This window comes from Loxodonta africana, chromosome 8 (assembly GCF_030014295.1).
Source record: "Loxodonta africana isolate mLoxAfr1 chromosome 8, mLoxAfr1.hap2, whole genome shotgun sequence".
In the NCBI taxonomy this organism is placed as follows: Eukaryota; Metazoa; Chordata; class Mammalia; order Proboscidea; family Elephantidae; genus Loxodonta; species Loxodonta africana.
In genome coordinates, this window is record NC_087349.1 from 61,991,201 (window position 1) to 62,013,331 (window position 22,131).

The window sequence follows — 22,131 nt, forward strand, 5'->3', positions numbered from 1 at the left end:
TAGAAAACAGCCATTGGTGCTACTTCTGTTTTTGTTTTTTTCAATTTTTTCCTTGTCCCCTGAACCAGTCCTACAAATCATCATTTATTAATACCAACAAGAGTCATCAATAATTTTCACTTTTTTCTGTTGACATTTTATTCTGTAACTTAAATATATTTATTGTTTTAGAAATACATATTAACACATTTACCAACACAACGTTTTGTAATTTAAATATTTAATACACCCTCAAATAGCTTTAGAAGGCAATTATACTAAATTTGGCTAATTGAAAAGGAACTAAGTAATACTGAAATTGGCAGTTGAATGAATTTCTACAGTGGATGCAAATTACATTTAATGAGGTTGATACCCCATTTGATTTGCTTCTTAGTATTTTTTTTTTATTCTAAATATGCCATGCATCAGCTGCTATTGTAGTTCTACAACCCAATCCTAAGGGAAGAATCAACTGATATATTAACACAGGGTTAAGTGGGAAGGATCATGGAATGGATTACTTGGTTTTATATCGTTTTTGAAAACATTGTTCAGTTTTTGTCATTTGCTCCAATTAAGACGAGGACATCAAAGCAGTTAAGAGACGTAAGATTCGGAGGGAGCAGTCAGCAACCAAAACTAGGAAAACACGAGCTGAGAGAGCGGGAAAGTAAGAGCTGAGATAGAGAGTTAGGACAGCTAAACAAAGGAACTTCTGATAAAGCTAAAAACACCGTGGAGAAAAAGCAAAGCAAGCAAGCAAACACACATCTTAAAATATAGGGAAGAAGACAGAGACGAGCTAGAATGACAATCTGTGAATCGCTTTCCTTACAATAACCAAAATAAACAGTGCTTAGGAGGTTTTCTCCTCAGCCACCACCCATCTACTTCTACTGCCGGGAAAGGACGTGCAAGCATCTTCGCTCAAAGAGCTTCCTTCCAAAAAGTGGCTCTGAATTCTCTGTAACTATTTGTAAGATATAAACTCCTTGCCTGGAGAACCTAGATGTGAGATGTCTCAGTCTCCCGCCTCTCCGTTCTCTCTCGCTGGAGTCTGGGTCTTGCTCCTCCTCGTTTCCCCGAAGGAAACCCAGCGGTCCCACCCGTGAGGGCGGCGGAGCAGTTCCAGGGCCGCTACATTCAACTCACGGGGTGGGACAGTGACCTGGGGGGCGGGGGATCGTCACGGTTTTCTCATTCCTCCGTCCTTCCTCCCAGGCACAGCTGCCGTGGCGACGCCAGCGGCCAGGCCCAACTTCCTGTGACAGGGAAATCCACGGTCCCCAACAAAAACTGCTCGGCGTGTTCTGCCGCGCTCCGCCCCCGCCCCCCGCGCCCCGGGAGCTCGGACCTTGGGCTCCGAGAACCGCTTTCCCACCGGCTCTTTATTGTCCCTCCGGCTTTTCGCACCTGAGCGCCACACAACCCCCACCCTCTCCTGAAACTAGGGACTCCAGGGTCCTCAACTGCCTCCGCTTCCCATCCCGCTGCTACCGGGGCGAGAAAATCGCTTCCGGGTCCACACCCCCAGCAGCCTCGCGGGTGGCAGCGGAAGAGCTTCCGGGTCGGCGACTGAGCAGCTGCCTTTCCTGCCGCCTCTCGCAGAGGCTAAGGGCTCTCTGGGGCGGGTGGCTCGGAGGCGGCGGCGGCGGCGGCGGCGGGGGGGCCCGCTGCTGGGCCGGAGGCAGGGGAGGTGGAACTGGACGGGCGGGACTGCGCGCGCCCGTGCGCGCGCACGCCCGGAGAATGAGCAGGAGTTGACCGCGAGGCGGAGGCAAGAGCCACCGCCCCCTCGTGCCCTCCCCTGAGTGGGGCGGTGCGACGGCCGGAGAGGGATGGGGGGCGCCCGCCCACTCTGAGCCTTGCCGCGGACGCTTTCGGCTCACGCAGCGCTCCCCGCGGGCCTCCCGTGCGCAATACCGGCCCGAGCAGCCTCCGCCCGGCGGGCGCACCCGGGCCGGCACGAAGGGGGCGCCTCCCCGGGTGGGTGGGGCGGGGAGGGTACCTGAGGTCACTGGCTCAGCATTAGAGGCAGGGGCGGCCGCTGCGGGGGCAGAACTCCAGAGCTGCGAGGTCCACCCGAGCCTTCCCTTCAGCCCGGGAAGTATAACCGTAAGTCACAGCTTCTTCATGTGGGTCTATTTAAGACTGTCTCAACCCATTTTTGGCTTCGAGTTCAGTGCCGCCTAGTTCACGCCCTTCTGTGTCTCCTACCGGGTCTTCTACGGCTGTGCCTCCGTTCCCCATGGAGGATCGTCCGCCTGTCTGTCTCCATCTCTTAACAGGCATCATCCTATGTCTGCTCCATGAGCTCTTCTCCCCGCGAATGTTCCAGCCTTCGGGTCTCCGTGGAGCGTTCCATCCTTCCTATCTGGATTCATCTCCTTGTCCCTCTGTCCTCAAAGGATCTGTGTCCACCCTTTTTTTTTTTTTTTCGGTGTGTGTAACTCGGAGCTCACAGCCTCCCCCGCCCATCCTTTGAGGTGTGGAAAGCCCGCGGTTCTGCCGACCACTGGGGCTGTAGGAGGTCTTAAGCGAGTGGACGAAAGTGCTCTGCAGGGTTATGATGGGTGTGGATAGGTACGGATGGCTCCGGTGGACCTTTATTTTTGCAGCTTCTGCCACCAAAACAAAAGAATGGGGCGCACCCCTGGACCCTCACCCCCACCTTTTCCTGTGTATAAGCAGTTTTCTGTCTGTTGCTGTTTGAGTCGCAGGAAATTGCAACTAAAGCTGTAATTAAGGATCTCCTAAGGAGGTTTTGAGAATTAGGCTCGCAAGCTCTGTTCGCATGGCATGGCATATTGAACAATCTTGTATTGACATGAAGACCCATTCCATAGGAGCTTTACTGGTAGATCTGAAAAATGAATGTGAAAACTAAAGTCTGATGTTTCAAAATAATAAGTGTTTTGGATGTCTTTAGATAATATTTCGTGGTTTGGATTTACATCGTTTTAATTTACAAACGTGTGTGTGCGTGTGTATGTTGTGTAAATCTTTGTATTGGAAGGTTTGGCGTTGTCAGTGGAGACTTACATAGTGGTAAAAAAATTCTTAATACTAAAGTCATTTTAAGACATCATGTCAGATTATATTTGATAAACTATTTTAAGTTCCTAATTCCGGAGAAACCTTTTTACTGATTTGAATTCAACCACCCAGGTGTTACACGCCTTGGTGCCTATGATCTTTGTACTCTTAGTTTAAAAAAAAAAGAAAAACAACTGTGGGTATCTTTAATATGTACCTCTAGATTTTGAACTGGGCTTCTTATTAAAATTTGGTTTGCTTTTTAAACTCCTACTGCAGAACTTCCCAGAAACTAGATTTAAAAATAATTTCAGTGTTGTCAGTGATTAGACGGTAGTTCTTAAGTGCCTTCATGCATTTAATACTTTTTAAGGCACTATAGCTATGAGTTGGAATCGACTCGACGGCACTGGGTTTTTTTTTGTTTTATAGGAAGCAAATTATAATTTAAGAACGATTTTACTCTTTGTATTGTAGGCTCATTGTTATTATTCTGTAAATTATCCTGTAATATAGCTTAGTAGCTTTAGTAAATTTTTTTCTTGAAAAACATTGTCATTTTGCTAAGAAAGGTAGATCTGTTTAACGATGACCTCTTCTTACAGTCTTCCAGCAGCTGATCTTGGGCCGTTGTTTGATTTGTAACTTCATAGAGTTCACAGATTTTAGTTTGAAGTAAGGTCATGAGATGTAGCTCCAACTGTCTCTCTGAAAATGTATTTTATTTACTTGCTTATTTCAGAAGCCAAGCTCTGTGCAGAGTTGAATGTATTATATTAAGGGTGTGGTTTTTACTTTTTCTAAGATCAGTCTGTTTCCAAATAAGAAGAGTAGGGTGCTTTAGTGAGGAAGTGGGCAATAACTGGCAATAACCTGTAGAGGTCTTTAAAAAAAAAAAATTGTTATTAAGTCCATCAATCCCTTTCTGTCCTTGGGTGTTGGCTGGGAAGATGAGATCACATTTTTCGTATTACGGTTGCTTCCTTGCCCACTGCACTGGGAAATTTGAGTTTTCAATATGAAAGGCCCCAGAGTCCGTGCAGACTGTGCCATAAGTGTGGTCTCTAACAGGTGACTGCGGAGACAAGGGAGAGAAGTTATGTTAACCACTCTTATGTACTGCATGGCACTGCACATTCCTGAAAGAGTTGGTTTTCTTCCTTTTCTGAGGTGTGCACTTGAACCTGTGAAAGTGACTTATGTGTATTTACACCTTCTTGTAGGTAAAAAGGAAGCCCAGGAGGTATAGTGGTTGTGAGCTACGGCTGCTAACCAAAAGGTTGGCAGTTTGAATCCACCAGGTACTCCTTAGAAACCCTTTGGGACGGTTCCTGCTCTGTCCTATAGGGTTGTTATGAGTCGGAATCACTCGATGGCAATAGGTTTTTTTTTTGGTAGGTAAAAATACAAGCTGATTTTCTTGTATAAGTAAATGGAAGAGCTATGAACTAAGTTTATTTGATTTTTCTTGAAGAGGAGTCAGAACTAGGATTTGTCCTATGGAAAGCCAACCCTGAATAAACTAAAACTATTAAAGATTGCATTAGCGCTTTGGGTACTTTTTTCCACCTCTGAGGAAGTATACAACATTTATTAGATGAAATTTAATATAAGTCAAATATAAGACTTTAAATATGACACATTTGCAAGAGAAGATTTGAAAGTAGTTCAGTCAACTATTAAAAAGACCAATCTGAGGGAGAATTTCTATTCATGGTCCTAAAAATGCTTAGGTATTTTATTTTCCTTCTCAAAATGACTTGGTTAGGGAATAGTAATTTATGAACTCAGTTTACTTTTCAGGCTACCTTTGTTTTCCCCCAAATAACTTTTGTACTCACTTTTTTTTTTTTTTTCATCTCAGCCAACTATGTGTGCCAGACACTGTTAGGTGCTGGGACTAGAAGGATAAGTCAAAATTCCTTTCCTCATTGAATTTATCAGTCTGTATGTTTGACTGTGATTCCACCAGTCTGCCGGTATAGACTTCTCTAATAAACTTTTAAGCCATTTGACTTGTTTTAGGCTTGTTTCACATACTTTCTATAAAAATAAATACAAAAACAGCACTTATTGAGTACGTGATTTGTGCTGGGCACCAGGCTAAGTGCTTTATGTACATTGTCTCATTTAATTCTTAGAATAATCCCAAGAAATAAGTACTGTTACCTCCATTTTAAAATCATACAAATTCTGAATGTTGTTTTATTTGTAATATGCTAGAAAGATTTGACCTGTACTTCTTAGGGGAAGAAGTTGTAACATAGTCATACTACAGTGTTTTTAGTTTTGTTTTGAACATTTTATTCTGCTTTAGGTGAAAGTTTACAGAACAAATTAGTTTCCCACTCAATAGTTCATACACAAATCGTTTCATGACATTGGTTGCAATCCCCGCAATGTGTTAGCACTCTCCTTATTTCCACCTGAGTTCCCCGTTTCCATTTTTCCAGTTTTCCCATCCCTTCTTGCCTTCTCATCTTTGCTTTTGGGGACACATTGCCTATTTAGTCTTGTATAGTTGATTGTTCTAGGGAGTACTCTCACCATGTGCGTTATTGTTTATCTTATAGGCCTGTCTGTTATTTGGCTGAAAGGTGATCTTCAGGAGTGGCTTCAGATCAAGTTGGAAGGGTGACTAAGAGCCATAATCTTGGGAAGTTCCTCTAGTCTAGACCAGTAAGTCTTTTTTTTTTTTTTTAATGAATTTCAATTTTGTTCTACATCTTTTTCCCACTCTAACTGGGACCTTCTATTGTGATCCTGGTCAGAGTGGTCAGTAGTGGTAGCTGGGCACCATCTAGTTCTTCTGGTCTCCAGCTTGTGGAGGCTGTGGTTTATGTGGGCCATTAGTTCTTTGAACCAATTGCTTCCTTAAGTCTTTGGTTTCCTTTACTCTCCTTTGCTCCAAACGGAAAGAGACCAATAGTTGTATCTTAGATGACAGCTTGCATGCTTTTAAGACCCCGGATACTACTTACCAAAGTAGGATGCAGAACATTGTCTTTATGAACTGTTATGGCAGTTGACCTAGATGTTCTCAGAGACTATGGTCCCCAGCCCTCAAGCCTAATAACTTAGTTCCGCGGGGTGTATGGTTATGTCTAAGAAGTTTATATGGCTGTGTCTCCTGTGTGCTCTGTTGTATATATGAATATGCTTGCAGCACTTACAAATAGGAATGTGTATACATCCACAACCTAATCTATATATGCTCTTGGGTGTACTTCCATACCTATTCAGCATATGTATCTACCTGGGTATCCACTTGTAAATTATTATTTGCTATTACTATTGCAGGATTGTGTATGTTAATAGTATTTACTATAGTTGCCTTTTATTTTTGCCTACTTCTCAGTGTCTTTCTTTGCATTCGTCATGTTGTGTGAACTTCCCCCACATTATATATTGCCTTTCACTGGAAACTCTGGAGGTGTAGTGGTTAAGAGCTATGGCTGCTAATCAAAAGGTCAGCAGTTTGAATTTACCTAGTGCTCCTTTGAAATTTTGTGAGGCAGTTCTGCTCTGTCCTATAGGGTTGCTATGAGTTGTAATCAACTAGATGGCAATGAGTTTGGTTTTTTGGTTTTCCTTTCACCAAAGTTAACATGTAGTGCCTAGTTAGTGATTTTCCCTCCTTCCTTCTCCCATCCCTGGTAACCATCAAAAGAATTTTTTGTGTGTGCGTAAACCTTTTTATAATAGTGATTTCATACAATATTTGTCCTTTTGCGATTGGCTTATTTCACTCAGCATAGTGTCCTCCAGATTTGTCCATGTTGTGAGATGTTTTGTGAATTCAACATTGTTCTTTATCATTAGGTAGTACAGTTAATCATCCATATCCATGGGTTCTGTATCTGTGAATTCAACCAACCATGAATTCAACCAACCGTGAATTCAACCCAGCAGATTGAATATATTTGGGGTTAAAAAAAAAAATGTTCCGAAAAGCAAAACTTGAATTTGCCACATGCTGAGCACTACACTGAATCCACACAAATGAATTCATGTGTAGGGATACCCCACCGTAGGCGCTCATCATTTCACAGATCCTCAGTCTCCAGCACTCGCGTTTGAGCATTGTCTGCCTTGTGTCTTGTTCTTTCACTACCTGTGTTGTGTGCAGCCATTATTCTGTTATTTACGTAGCACTTAAACTATATTTACACTATATTAGGTATCATAAGTATCTAGAGATGCTTTAAAATCTATGGGAGGATGTGTGTAGGTTATGTGCAAATACCATGCCGTTTTATATAAGGGACCCGAACATCCGTGGATTTTGGTATCCACGGTGGGGAGCACGGCGGGGGGGAGACGGGGAGCAGGTCCTGGAACCAATCCCCCATGGACCAAGGGACAACTATTCCATTGTTGTATGTACCACAGTTTGTTTATCCATTCATCCGTTAACGGGCACTTAGGTTGTTTCCATCTTTTTGCTGTTGTGAATAATGCTGCATTGAACATGGGTGTACACATGTCTGTTCGTGTTACGGCTCTTATTTCTCTAGAATTTATACCTAGGAGTGGGATTGCTGGATAATATGGTGTTTCTGTTTCTAGCTTTTTAAGGAAGTACTGTGCTATTTTCCGTAGTGTTTGTACCATTTCGCATTTCCACCAGCAGTGCATAAGAGTCCCAATCTCCCCACAGCATTGGCAGCATTTGCCGTATTCTGTTTTTTTGATTAGTGCCATTATTGTCGGGGTGAGATGGTATCACATTGTAGTTTTGATTTGCATTTCTGTAACGGCTAATACTATGCGTAGGAGTCGACTCAACGGCAGTGCAGTTTTTTTTTGTTGTTTTTTTTTTTTGGTTTTTAATGGCTAATGATTGCGAGTATCTCTTCATGTGTTTATTAGCTGCCTGAATGTCTTCTTTGGTGTAGTGTCTGTTCGTTTCCTTTGTCCATTTTTTAATTGGATTGGTTTGTCTTTTTGTTGTTGAGGTGTTGACGTTTTCTATACATTTTAGAGATTAGACCCTTGTCAGATATGTCATAGCCAGAAAATTTTTCGCAGTGTGTAGGTTCTCTTTTTACTATGAAGATCTTCATGATCTTTGTAGTTTTAGGTTTTACATTTAGGCCTTTGATCCATTTTGAGTTAGTTTTTGCTCATGATGTGAGGTATAGATCCTGTTTCATTTTTCTGCAAATGGTTATCCAGTTTTGCCGGCACCATTTGTTAAAGAGGCCCTCTCTTCCCCATTTAATGGACTTTGACCCTTAGTTGAAGATCAGCTGTCCCTGGGTGGAGGGATTTACAAATGAGCTGTCCATGCTGCTGTTGTTAGGTGCCATGAGTCTGTTCTGACTCATAGCAACCCTACCCACAACAGAACAAAACACTGCTGGGTCCTGAGCCATCCTTACAGTCATTGTTACGCTTGAGCTGATTGTTGCAGCCACTGTGTCAATCCACCTCGTTGAGGGTCTTCCTCTTTTCCACTGACCCTGCACTCTGCCAAGCGTGGTGTCTTTCTCCAGGGACTGATCCCTCCTGACAACATGTTTAGTGTATGTAAGACACTGTCTTGCCATCCTTGCTTCTAAGAAGCATTCTGATTGTACTTCTTCCAGACAGATTTGTTCGTTCTTTTGGCAGTCCATGGTATATTCAATATTCTTCGCCAGCACCACAATTCAAAGACATCAGTTCTTCTTCTTCGGTCTTCCTTATTCATTGTCTAGCTTTCACATGCATATGACACGATTGAAAATACCATGGCTTGGGTCAGGTGCACAGTAGTCTTCAAGGTGACATCTTTGCTCTTCAACACTTTAAAGAGGTCCTTTGCAGCAGATTTACCCAGTGCAATGCATCTTTTGATTTTTTGACCCCTGCTTCCGTGGGTATTGATTGTGGATCCAAGTAAAATGAAATCCTTCACAACTTCAGTCTTTTCTCCATTTATCGTGATGTTGCCCTTTGGTCCAGTTGTGAGGATTTTTGTTTTCTTTATGTTGAGGTGCAATCCGTATTGAAGGCTGTGGTCTTTGATCATAATTAGCAAGTACTTCAAGCCCTCTTCACTTTCAGCAAGCAAGGTTGTGTCATCTGCATACCTCAGGTTGTTAATGAGTCTTCCTTCAATCCTGATGCCCGGTTCTTCATATAGTCCAGCTTCTCATATTATTTGCTCAGCATACGGATTGAATAGGTATGGTGAAAGAATACAACCCTGATGCACACCTTTCCTAACTTTAAACCAATCAGTATCCCCTTGTTCTTTCGGAACAGCTGCCTCTTGATGTATGTAAAGGTTCTTCATGAGCACAAGTAAGTGTTCTGGAATTGCCATTCTTCGCAGTGTTACCGTAATTTGTTATGATCCACACAGTCGAATGCCTTTGCATAGTCAATAAAACACAGGTAAACATCCTTGTTTTATTCTCTGCTTTCAGCCAGGATCCATCTGACATCAGCAATGATATCCCTGGTTCCAGGTCCTCTTCTGAAACCGGCCTGAATTTCTGGCAGTTCCGCGCCGATATACTTCTGCAGCCGTTTTTGAGTGATTGTTCAAAAACAGCTGCAGCAGCTGTCCACAGGTGGAGGGATTTACTTCTGGGTTCTCGATTTAGTTCCCTTGGTTTATGTGTCTGTTGTACCAGTATCAAGCTGTTTTGACTACCATGGCTGTATTTCCATCTCATTAAAGAATGCTTTTGGAAGTTGGATTGGGATTGCCTTATATTTGTAGATCACTTCGGGTAGTATTGACATTTCCACAATGTTAAGTCTTCCTATCCATGAGTATGGTTATGTTTTTCCAGTTATGTAGGTCTCTTTTGGTTTCTTGCAGTAATGTTTTGTTGTTTTCTTTGTATGTCTTTTACGTCCCTAGTTGTATTTATTTTATCCTTTGGGGGGTATTGTAAATGGTATTGTTTTCCTGATTTCCTTTTCAGAATTCTCTTTATTACTGTAGATGAATCCAGCTGATTTTTGTATGTTGATCTTGTACCCTAACCACTTCGCTGAATCTTTCTATTAGTTCCAGTAGCTTTCTTGTGGAATCTCTGGGATTTTCTATGTATACGGTCATATCATCTGTGAATATGAAAATTTTTACTTCTTCCATGCCAATGTGGATGCCCTTTTTTTCCCCTTCCTGCTCTCATCATCTAGCTAGGACTTCCAATACAATTTTGAATAAGAGTGGTGAAAAAGGGCATCCTCACTTGATTCCCGTCCTCAAAGGGAATGCTTTCAGTCTCCGTTAAGAATTATGCTGTCCATTGGTTTTTTATAAAAAGAAAAAAAAAATTTTTTTTTTTTCCTAAGGGCATGTTATGTTCTATTCCTATGTGGCTGAGCGTTTTTATCAGGAAAGGGTGTTGGATTTTATCAGACCGTTTTATTGAGATGATCATGTGATTCTTTTCCTTTTGTTTTATTTATGTGGTGAATTACATTGATTCCTTTTCTAATGTTGAACCATGTTTACATTTCTGGTATGAATCCTATTTGGTCATGATGTATTATTTTTTTGATATGCTGTTGAATTCTACTGGCTAGAATTTTGTTGAGAATTTTTGTGTGGCTATTCATGAAGGATATTGGTCTATAATTTTCTTTTGTGGTGATTTTGCCTGGCTTTGGTATCAAGGTTATGCGGGCCTCATAGAATGAATTTGGGAGTATTCCCTCCTTTCCTGTGCTCTGGAATAGTTTGAGTAGAATGGGTGTCTATTCTCCGAATATGTAGTAGCATTCTCCAGTGAAGCCATCGGGGCTGGGCTTTTTTTTGTTTGTTTTGAGTTTTTTCATGGCCTCTTCGATTTCTTCTTTTGTTACGGGTCTGTTCAAATTTTCTCCTTCACTTTGTGTTAGTTTAGGTAGGTGGCGTGTTTCTATAAATTTGTCCATTTGTCCTAGGTTTTCAATTTTTTTGGAGTATGATTTTTTATAATGTATCATGATCTTTTTATCTCCGTTGATTCTGTTTTATTGTCACCCATCTCACTTCTTATTTTAGTTATTTGCATATTCTCTTTTCCTTTGTCAGTTTGGCCAATGGTTTGTCGATATTATTGAACCCTTCAAAGAACCAACTTCAAGTCTTGTTGATTGTTTCTGTTGTTTTCCCGTTTCTGTTTTATTTATTTCTACGCTAATGTTTAGTATTTCCTTTTTTCTGGTGGCTGTGGGCTTCTTTTGCTGTTCTTTTTCTGTTTGTTAGAGTTGTAGAGTAAGGTATGAATTTTGGCCCTTCTTTTTTGATGTGTGCGTTGCTTGTTATAAATTGACCTCTGAGCACTGCTTTTGCTGTGTCCCAAAGGTTTTGGTATGTTGTGTTTTCATTCTCATTTGATTCTAGGAATTTTTTAATTTCTTCTATTACCCACTGGTTTTTAAGCAAGGCCTTATTCAACTTCCATGTACTTGATTTTTTTCTTTCTTCTTCCTGCTATTGATTTCTAATTTTACTGTGTTTTGATCAGAGAAGATACTTTGTATTAATTTCAATGTTTTTGAATTTATTGAGGTTTGTTTTGTAGGCAAAACTATGGTGTATCCTGGAGAATGATTCATGTGTGTTGGAAAAGAATATATATTGTGTTGCTGTTGGGTGGAGTATTCTGTATATGTCCATGAGGTCAAGTTGGTTGTTTGTGTTATTTAGATCTTTTGTATCTTTTTTGAGTTTCTTTCTAGTTGTTCTGTCCTTCATCAAAAGTGGTGTGTTAAAGTCTTCTACTATTATTGTGGAACTCTCTGTTTCTCTTTTTAATGCTGTTAGAGTTTATTTTATGTATTTTGGAGCTCTGTCATTGGGTAGGTAAATATTTATTATAGTTGCGTACTCTTGGTGGATTGACACTTTAATCATTACATAATGCCCGTCCTTGTCTTTTATGGTGGATTTTTCTTAAAGTTTATTTTATCAGAGATTAGTATTGCCATTCTTGCTTTTTTTTTTTTTTGGTTACTGTTTGCTTGATGTATTTTTCTTCCATCCTTTGATTTTTAGTTTGTTTATATTTTTGTGTCTAAGGTGTGTCTCTTGTAGGCAACATCTTGATGGGTTGTGTGTTTTAAATCCATTCTGCCACTCTCTTTTGACTGGTACATTTAAACCATTTACATTCAGTGTGATTATCGATAGTGGTGAATTTACTGCTGTTGCTTTGTTATGCTTTTCTGTTGTTGACAGTTTCTTTTTTCCAGTTAATTTTCTGTGCTGAGTTCTTTTTGTTTGTGAACTTCCATTTCCTTTGTTGTTGTTGATTTTGTGTTTACTGAGGCTTTATGATTTTCTTTTTTATTTTGATGAGTAGGTTTGTTAACTTTCTTTGTAATTATCCAGAATTGTACCCTTATTTTCCTAAGTTTAAAACAGCCTTTCATTTCTTGATATCACCTTGACATCCTCTTTGTATGTAGAAGCTCTGTAAGTATGTCATTTATTCCCGCTTTTTGTTTAGGAGTTGTTGTCATTTACAAATTGATGTCTTCAGTTCCCTGTTTTCAGTCTTGTAGCTTTATTTTATTTTTGAGAATTCTTTATCTAAGTTGTCATCTGGCTGATGCTGTCATGTGTCTTTTTCTCAGGTTGTTGTGTGATGTTGTTGGTTCTCTGTATGAAGGACCCCTTTTAATATTTCTTGTAAGGTTGGTCTAGTGTTCCAAAGTCTCTTAATTTCTGTTTATCTGGAAATGTCCTAGTTTAGCCATCATATTTGAGAGACAGTTTTGCTGGATATGTAATTCCTGGTTGGCAGTTTTTTCTTTCAGGGTTTTATATGTCATCTCATTGCCTTCTTACTTGCTCGGTTTCTGCCTAGAAATAAGAGCTTAGTCTTATTGGTTCCTCTTTGTAGGTATTTTGTTTTTCCCAAGCTGCTCTCTGAATTCTTTCTTTGTCTTTGGTTTAGGAAAGTTTGGTTATGATATGCCTTGGTGATTTTCTTTTAGGATCCTGTATGGCGTTCATTGGGCTTCTTAGATATCTCCTTCTCTTTCATGGTATTAGGAAAGTTTTATGCCAGCAAATGTTCAAAAATTCTCCCTGTGCATTATTTATTTATTTATTTATTTATTTTTGTCTCTTCCTGTCCTGAAATTCCAATCATGCATAGATTATTTCTCTTGATAGTTCCTACATAACTCTTAGGCTTTCTTCATTTTTCTTTGTTCTTTTTCCTGCTTGTTCCTCAAACAAATTACTGTCAAGGAATTTGTCCTCTATTTTGCTGATTCTGTCTTCCATTGATTCATTTCTCCTCCTGTATCCTTCCGTTGAGTTATCTGTTTCTGAAATTTTATTGTTAATTGTCTGGATTTCTAGTTGCTGTTTTGGTATGGTATCTAGGTGTCTATTTTTTCATTTTGTTCTAATCTTGTATTCCTGAATTCTAGAGTTTTGATTGTGTTTTCCTTGGTTTTGTCTGTATTTTCCTTTATCTCTTTCTTCCTCTCTTGGAGGAATCTATATACAAGTCTTTTGAATTCCTAATCAGGTAGCTCTATTACCATTTCTTCCTCAGGGAACTTGCCTGGCCCTTTAGTGTAGTCACTTGCTTGAGTCATCTTGTCCTGTTTCTTTATATGATTTGATATTGTCTGTGGTAGTAAGGTATTATTTTATTTATCGATTATATGTTTGCTTGCTTTATCCTTTTTTTTTTTTTTTTGGTATATCCAAGTGAGTGGGGTGGACGAGCTACATTGGTCACTAGTCCGGCAGCACTGGAGCACCCACCACCTGTCCCTGACTGGGCAGGGCAGCCACTAGCAACATGTGTGAGGGGTGGCAGGTCTCTGTCCATTGGTTGTGCAGGCAGCTGAGGGCAGGCTGGTCAGGCATTGGCCGCCATCTGTCATTGGTACAGTGGCACAGGATCAGGCAGTGGTTCTCACCAACTGGGCAGTATGGAGGGGGAGTGGGGGTGTGGAGCACACTCTCCGCTTGCTGAGTCTATGGACAGGGGTGGGTGGTGGGCTAGCAAGGATACAAGAGTGTGCTCTCCGCCTAGCTAGGTCGGAGGGGACGGGTGTACGGGAGTGGACTCATCCCCGCTTCCTGGGTTGGTGGGGGTAAGGTAGGGGGGAGCACCCAGTGCCGCAGTTCCCTTTGTTCACCGCGTGAGGTGGGGGCTAGGGGCTGGGGGGGTCGGGTCAGGCTGTGGTAGAGCTCCAGAGTGGTCTGGCACTGCTTGGAGGAGTGAGTCAGTCGGTGGTAGGTGGGATGGGGCTCTCGGGGAGCAGGGGGGTAGTCCATTGCTACTTGGAGGGGGCAGGGCAGTAGGTGGGGCAGGGTAGGCAGGGAATACTGGAGCAGACTTACACTGCTGGGAGGGGCTTGGTGGGGCGGGGCTGCCTGGGGTGGGCCAGAGGGTCCTGTGCTGCTCAGAGGGATGAGCTGGTGGGTGGCTGGTAGAGCCGATCGGCTGGGGAGCACTGGAGTGGTGCCTCACCACTTAGAGGGGTGGGGTAGTGAGTAAGCCAGGTGAACGGGAGCACTGGAGCAGTAATGCCCTGCTCAAAAGGGTTAGGCTAGGGGTGGGAGCAGGCCAGGGATCTCTGGAGTGGTCCTGCACCGCTCTGAGGGGGCGGGTCTGTGAGAGGGGTGAAGTCCGGCAGCTGGGAGTGCTATGGCTGCCGCTGCTCGGCTATGCACAAGGTAGGGGTGGTGGACAGGACAGTGGGGCAGGAAAGGAGAGACTCCAACTATGGTCCCCAGTGGTGAGGTCTGCAGAGGTGGTGGGGGAGTTGTACCTCAAATTACCAGGAGGGTGGGGGGATGAGGGTGGAGAGTTTCTCAGGTCACTGGGGTGTGAGTGCTTGGGCACTTCTGTTGCCTGCAGTCAGCAGCCGGGACCTGGTCCTGATCAAGTATGAGGAGGATGGCTGCCCTTAGTCTGGCCCGATGGGAGTACCTCCTGTTGACACTCTGTGGATCTCTTACTCCGTGTGTGCCACCCACTCCAATGTTCAGGGACCGCTGCTGGTGAATCATCTTGTCTCTGGGTCCTGGCTCCCTCCCTGTTCTGTAGACACTGGTATCCCTAGAGTTTGCCCTCTCTTCTTATACTTTTCCTCCTTAGGTCCAGTTCACGTCCAGCTGACCTTGCTTTACTCTGGGTATATCAACGCTTTGTCTCTGTCTCCTGTTGGGAATTCTGTGAAGTTACCTTTTTGTGCTCCTCACCCAGGATCATTGTTGTCTTTATCTCAAGATGGCTGCATTGTGCTAGGTCAGCTGGAAGGGCCCCCTCGGCTCTGTGTCTCTCCTCATTTGCAGTTTTCGATTAGTCGCTTCTTCTAGTTGGTGTTTGATGTAATTTTTTTCATTTGATGCTCAGGGTTCCAGGACTGTCATCTGTATCTGTTTCATTTGGTTTCTTGGGTCTTTGCTACAGAGGTATGGCAAACTGGGTCTGCCTAGGCCACCATTTTGGCTTCCCTGCCCCCTATAATACAGTGTTTAATTTTGTAATAATGTTTGAGTAGAAAAAGTATCATTTCATGAGGTAGTATTTTTGTGTTCTAAAGCACATGAATTATATACCAGCAAAATGAAATTTTCAGTTGCAGTATTTAGACTTTTAAGAAAACATAATATGAAGTTTATTATGGTTAACTGTAGCATAGATCTTTAGGCGTGTATAACTTCTTTTATTCCAGTTCAGCAATGGGGTCAAGAGCCTGTAAAATGTGCTGAAAAATGTGTGTATTCTCCAGGAAGGATAGAGTAGTGAGCTATGTGGAATCCGTTCAACTTTTTGAAAGTTTGAGTTTCATTTTTACAGTTATCTGGTTGCTTTAGGGAATTTTAGTTTCTGTATTAAAAATTGTTAATTTCTTCAGACTTGAAAATGATCTTAATCATCTGTTAGTAGAATATGTGCTTTATCAGCAATTTCATCTAATCATTTTTCAGACCATCTAACTAGTAGTCACTTTTTTTTTAAAGATGGTTTTCCACTGTCAAAGAAGTTTTAAAAGCCTCATTTTTATTCTAAACATTTTATTCTGTTTTTTGCTAAAAACTGTTAACAACTTACCATTATTTAGGCTAAGGCCTTTTACTGGTTTTTGGGATTGTAGAGAAGATAAAATCTTCAGTTTCTTAAGAAAGGTAATCCTTGATATTTTTCTATTCTCATAGTCTGACATCCGTATTTTAATTAGATATAGGCAGTCTTTCCCTTTAAGTGCATCAGAATCTGATACTCAGGTCCCTGTATCTTCTGATTGGAACAATACTGGGTATCTTAGGCACCTAGTGCTGCAGAAACAGAAATACAAGTGGATGGCTTCAACAAAGAGAAGTTTATTCTCAGTCCAGAAGGCTAGAAGTCCGAATTCAGGGTGCCAGCTCCAAGGGAAGGCCTTCTCTCTCTGTCGGCTCTGGAGGAAGGTCCTTGTCATCAGTCTTCCCTTGGCCTGGGAGTGTCTCAGCACAGGATCCTCAGGTCCAGAGCTCACACTCTGCTCCCAGGACTGCTTTCTTGGTGGTAGGAGGTTCCCAACTCTCGGCTTGCTTCCCTTTTATCTTTCCAGAGAGAAAAGGTGGAGCAGGCCACACCCCAGAGAAACTCCCTTTACCTTGGATCAAGGAGGTGATCTGAGTAAGGGTGGTGGTACGGTCCTACCCTAATCCTCTTAACAGAATTACAGTCACAAAATGGAGGACAACTACACAATACTGGGAATCATGGCTTAACACAATTTTGGGAGGACATAATTCATTCTATGACACTGGGTTAGAATTCCTGTCCATGGACATAACAATGACCAAATTATAAAGATAGCACTACAAAGATGAGGAATTTAGGATTTCTTTCCTAAATGAGCTGTAAAATGCCCATTTAAAATCTAAGAAAAAAAAGAAAATTCATTTAAAACATTGAGATGCTTTGATTTCTCCAAACAGACATAAAAACATTGCCCTCATTGTTAGTCTACCTTCTCATAGTGCTTTAAAGGAAGGTACGTGATTAAACATATTAAGCCACGGTTTTCTTTCTGTTTCCTGGCCTTGGACAATAGCTTGGTTCACATTACTCTAACACTAGATGTTCTATTATCACATTCCTATTTTAGATTTAAAAGTTTTTTTGCAGTAATTTCACATTCACAGAAAAGTTGCTGAAACAGTATAAAGAACTCTTGTATGTATCCCCTTCACTCAGATTTCCCCATTGTTAACATTTCATTTCATTCTTCCATTGTCTGGCCTCTGTCTCTATACATATATATATATTTGTGTGTATTTATAAGTGCGTGTCTACCTACCCATTATCATTAGTCCTTTTCTCAACCTTTTGTAACATGTTGTTCCATCACTCCTAACTACTACAGTATGTATTTCTCAAAAACCTACCACTCTGTTATATAACCAGCATATAATCAGAAAATCAGCAGTGGTGCAACACTGATACAACCTATTCAAATTTCAATAACTCTCCCAACGATAATCTCTTTTTGATCTGGTCCAGGATCTTATCCAGTAATATATATCTCTTCAAGCTTCACCAATCTTAATTTTACCTGTCTTTCATGTCCTTGACTGTTTTGTAGAGACTCTACTTTCTGTAGGATGACCCTCAACCTAGATCTATGTGATGTTTCCTTGTGACCCCTATCAAATCATGAATTCCTGGCAGAAATACCACAAAAATGGTGCTGTGCCCGTCTTAGTGCATTGCATCCAGAGGCAGACAGTGTCAAAACATGCCACTATTGGTGATTGTTAACTTGATCATATTCTCCCTTGATTAGTATTTGGGGAGAGGCATTCCAAAATTATACCAGTATCCTGTTTTTCCTCAAACCTCTACCTGCTAGCTTTAGCATCCGTTGATAACTCTCAACTGAATTAACCACTTTTGTGATGATTGCCAAATGATATTCCATTATTTCTTCTGCATTTATTAGTTGGTGTCTTAGCTATCTAATGCTGCTATAACAGAAATACCACATAAGAAACAAATTTATTTTCTCACAGTTTAGGAGGCTAGAAGTCAGAATTCAGGACCCCAGCTCTAGGGGAAGGCTTTCTCTCTCTGTCAGCTCTGGAACAATGTCGTTGTCTCTTTTTGAACTTCTATTCCTATGTCATGGATTGAATTGTGTCCCCTCAAAATTCATGTGTCAACTTGGCTAGTTCATGATTCCCTGTATCGTGTGATTGTCCACCATTTTGTCTTCTGATGTGATTTTCCCATGTGTCGTAAATCCTACCTCTATGATATTAATGAGATGGGATTGGAGACAATTATGTTAATGAGGCAGGACTCAATCTACAAGATTAGGTTGTGTTTTAACTCAATCTCTTTTGAGATATAAAAGAGATAAGTGAACAGAGAGACAGGAGGGCCTCATACCACCAAGAAACAAGAGCCAGGAAAATAGTGCATCCTTTGGACCCGGGGTCCCTGTGCTGAGAAGATTGCTGGGAAGATTGATGACAGGGACCTTCCTTCAGAGCCAACTGAGAGAGAAAGCCTTCCCCTGGAGCTGACACCTTGAATTCAGACTTCCAGACTCCTAGACTGTGAGAGAATAAATTTCTCTTTGTTAAAGCCATTCTCTTATGGTGTTTCTTTTACAGCAGCAGTAGATAACTAAGACATCCTGGGTGATCTTCATGTGGTTTGGCATCTCTATTCTCCCATCTCTACTTTTTACATGCTTGTTTAAGCTCTTATATTTCAAGCGATTGACTCAAGATACACCCTACACTAATCCTACCTTATTAATATAACAAGACAGCCTGTTCCCAAATGAGATTATAACCACAGGCATAGAGATTAGGAATTACAACACATATTTTGGGGGGACCCAGTTCAGTCAAAAAATGTGTGTCAATTTGGCTAGGCCATGATTTCCAATATTGTGTGATTGTCTCCCATTTTGTCATCTGTTGTGATTTTCCTATGTGTTGTAAATCCTACCTCTATGATGTTAATGAAGCAGGATTAGAGGCTGTTATGTTAATGAGGCAGGACTCAATCTACAAGATTAGGTCATATCTTGAGTCAATCTCTACTGAAATATAAAAGAGAGAAGTAAACAGAAAGGCAAGGGGACCTCATGCCACTATGAAAGAAGAGCCAGGAGCATGTGCATTCTCTGAACCCAGGGTCCCTATGTTGAGAAGCCCCTAGACCAGGGGAAGATTGATGATAAGGACCTTCCTCTAGAGTCGACAGAGAGAGAGAGAACCTTCCCCTGTAGCTGGCACCCTGAATTTGGACTTCTAACTTCCTGGACTGTGAGAGAATAAACTTGTGTTTGTTAAAGCTATCCACTCACTGTGGTATTTCTGTTATGGCATCACTAAGTAACTAAGACACCATAACAATTGTTACTCTATTGTAAGGAAGAACTTTCTTTCCCCTCCTTCATTTATTTATTCATTTATTAAATTAGTATGGATTCATGAATTCTTATTTTATTCAATGGTTTGTGATTTGCTGCTGTTATTTATTTTGGTCCTTTTGTCCCCGATTTAGCCAGTGAGAGCCACGTTAAGCTGGCTCCTGTGTCCTTTTAGTACGCTTACATCTCGTTCATTGTGCGTCTGGTTAGACTTCTGGCAGAACAAGCTGTTCCTGGTTCATCTTGTACTTTGCCTGCCCTGGACTTGGAATCAGCCATTTCTCCAAGGAGCCCTGGTTTCCTTTAGTAAAAGATATTTAAAAACGAAGACTGGGGGCTTAGTGTGCTCATTGCTACTGGGTTGTCATTGCTTCTGGGCCCTCTCAGCAGGCAGATAGGAAACGTGTGCATGCTTGTAGTGTTCATGGTCTGTATACACACAGACATGTGAATAACTATATATATGTATGTATGTATAATATTGTTGTTAGTTGCTGCTGAGTAGATTCTGACTCTTTGTGACCCCGTATGTGCAGGGTAGTACTGCTCTATATGGTTTTCAAGGCTTTTAGAAGCAGATCTCCAGACCTGCCTTCCAAAGCACCTCTGAGTGTGTTTGAACTGCCAACTTTTCGGCTAGTAGTTGAGTGCTTAGCTGTTTGTGGTACCCAGGAACTCATAATATATGTATGTTCATATGCATGTGCATAGTCTATGTATATATGTATACAGCCTTACCTCTATATATATTATAAAACTATTTTAACTGTTTTTACACTTCCAATTCTAGTCCAGCACCCCAGGGTTCTTTCTAGCCTTCTCCCTCTCCATGTTTATATTTACCTTCTCTGGCAGTAAGAAACTTGGCTTCTTACTTAAATAAGTAAGCCTCAATATATTAATCATTTTCAGTTGTTTTTATTTATTTGTTCAGTGCGTTTTACCAATGTCCCAGCCATGTAAACCGTGTCTCTACCTACTGTCTCCCTACTACTCTGTATTGTTGACCACTGGGCATCCTGGCTGTGCCTCTTGGTAGATCCATACCCCCTCACTGGGTCCATAATCCTGTGCAACTTCCTATTCCCCACAAAATGGCCCATTTTCTTTGCCTCTGAGCCAATTGGCCCATACCTCTGCTGGCATTCCTAGCATGCTGTCACTGCCCTGCAGCCTCAACTGCCATGCCAATCCCTTTGTGCAGAGAAGGGAAGGGCAAAATTTTTAATTTTTATTTTTGTTGTGCATGTCCCAGTATTAGTAAATTTTAAAATGTATTTCAAGGATTTGCAAACATATGTATGTATGATTAAAATATAAATATATTTATGTGTGATTTCTCCAGACAAAATGGTAACATAGTATTTTTTATGGCTTGATTAGGAGGAAACCCTCATGGTGTAGTGGTTTAGTGCTACGGCTGCTAACCAAAAGGTTGGCAGTTCAAATACGCCACGTGCTTCTTGGAAACTCTATGAGGCAGTTCTGTTCTGTCCTGTAGGGTCTCTATGAGTCAGAATCGACTCGATGGCAGTGGGTTTGGTTTTTGGTTTTCGTACAGCTTGATTGGAAACTCTGGTGGCATAGTGGTTAAGAGCTATGGCTGCTAACCAAATGGAAGAGCCCTAGTGGTGCAATGGTTAAGCACCTAGCTAACTGAAAGATTGCTGGTTTGAACCCACCAGCTGTTCTGCGGGAGGAAAGTGTAGCAGTGTGCTTCCATAAAGATTACAGCTTTGGAAACCCTGTGGGGCAGTTCTGTTCCATCCTGTAGTGTTACTATGAGTCGGAATTGACTCGATGACAGTGGGTTTGGTTTTTTTTGTTTTAGCTAGTATGTGCGGTATTGTCAGAAAGATTACATATTTGTCTTTTTTAAAATGTTGTAAACTTTATTAAAGTAGAACATACATAAAAATACCGAAGTCATATATAGCTCAATGAATTTTCATAGAGTGAGCACAGCTGTGTAATTAGCACTCAGATCAAGATATAGAACATGAATAGTATCCCAAAAACCTCCCTCTTGCATCCAGTCAAAACTCTACCACATAAGAGTAACCATAATCATGACTTGAACAACATAGATTAGTTTTGCTTTTGTTGTTTTTTTTTACAGAAATTGAATCATATATATTACTCTGTGTCTCTCTCTTCTTTCACTCAAAATGAATTCTTCCAAATTGTTGCATGTAGTTGTAGTTTTACTAATTTTTTTAATAATTCCTGAATAGTATATTTCAGTTTGTGAACATACCGCAGTTTATACATTCTACTGTTGATGGCTTTGAGTTGTGTTCAGTTTTACACTATTACCAATAATGTTGCTATGAACTTTCCTGTACCTGTTGGTAAAAATGTTATGGATTATTATTACTCATGGATTCCCTACTGCACATTTACTTATTTGCTAAAAATACATCTTTAGTGGTCATTCGCAGACATATGTGTGTTCAGGATGGCAAAAAGTCTCCAGCTGAAGTCGAACAGGGATGGTTTGGTATTCACTAATTCAGATTCATGGAGGCTGTATGGAACATAACTAGCACACGGGGTATATACTTAGGAATAAAATTGATTGATAGTAAAACCAAAAAAAACCCCAAACTTGTTGCCGTCTAGTTGATTCTGATTCATAGCAACAGTATATATAGGACAGAATAGAACTGCCCCATAGGGTTTCCAAGGAGTGGCGGGTGGATTCAAACCGCAGACCTTTTGGTTAGCAGCCGAGCTCTTAACCATTGCACCAGGAGGGGTCCACTT

The 22,131-nt window shown here is 41.2% G+C and overlaps 2 protein-coding genes across 7 annotated transcripts in view; one reads left to right on the forward strand and one right to left on the reverse strand.

Moving 5' to 3' along the window:
• The window catches only part of KRIT1 (KRIT1 ankyrin repeat containing), a 41,361-nt gene extending 39,787 nt beyond the window's left edge, over positions 1–1,574 (reverse strand). Inside the window, exon 1 of one of the 2 annotated variants that reach the window (XM_010587272.3) lies at positions 1,337–1,574. The gene's annotated coding sequence lies outside the window, so the exon portion shown is untranslated. The other variant, XM_003407151.4, reaches the window with a different exon arrangement.
• A 409-nt stretch (positions 1,575–1,983) lies between these two features.
• ANKIB1 (ankyrin repeat and IBR domain containing 1) overlaps positions 1,984–22,131 on the forward strand; it is a 163,534-nt gene continuing 143,386 nt past the window's right edge. For 4 of the 5 annotated variants that reach the window (XM_064289976.1, XM_010587269.3, XM_010587271.3 and 1 more), the window contains exons 1-2: positions 1,985–2,097; positions 5,592–5,697. The gene's annotated coding sequence lies outside the window, so the exon portion shown is untranslated. Of the gene's footprint in view, positions 2,098–5,591; positions 5,698–22,131 lie in introns of all 5 variants that reach the window. The other variant, XM_003407150.4, reaches the window with a different exon arrangement.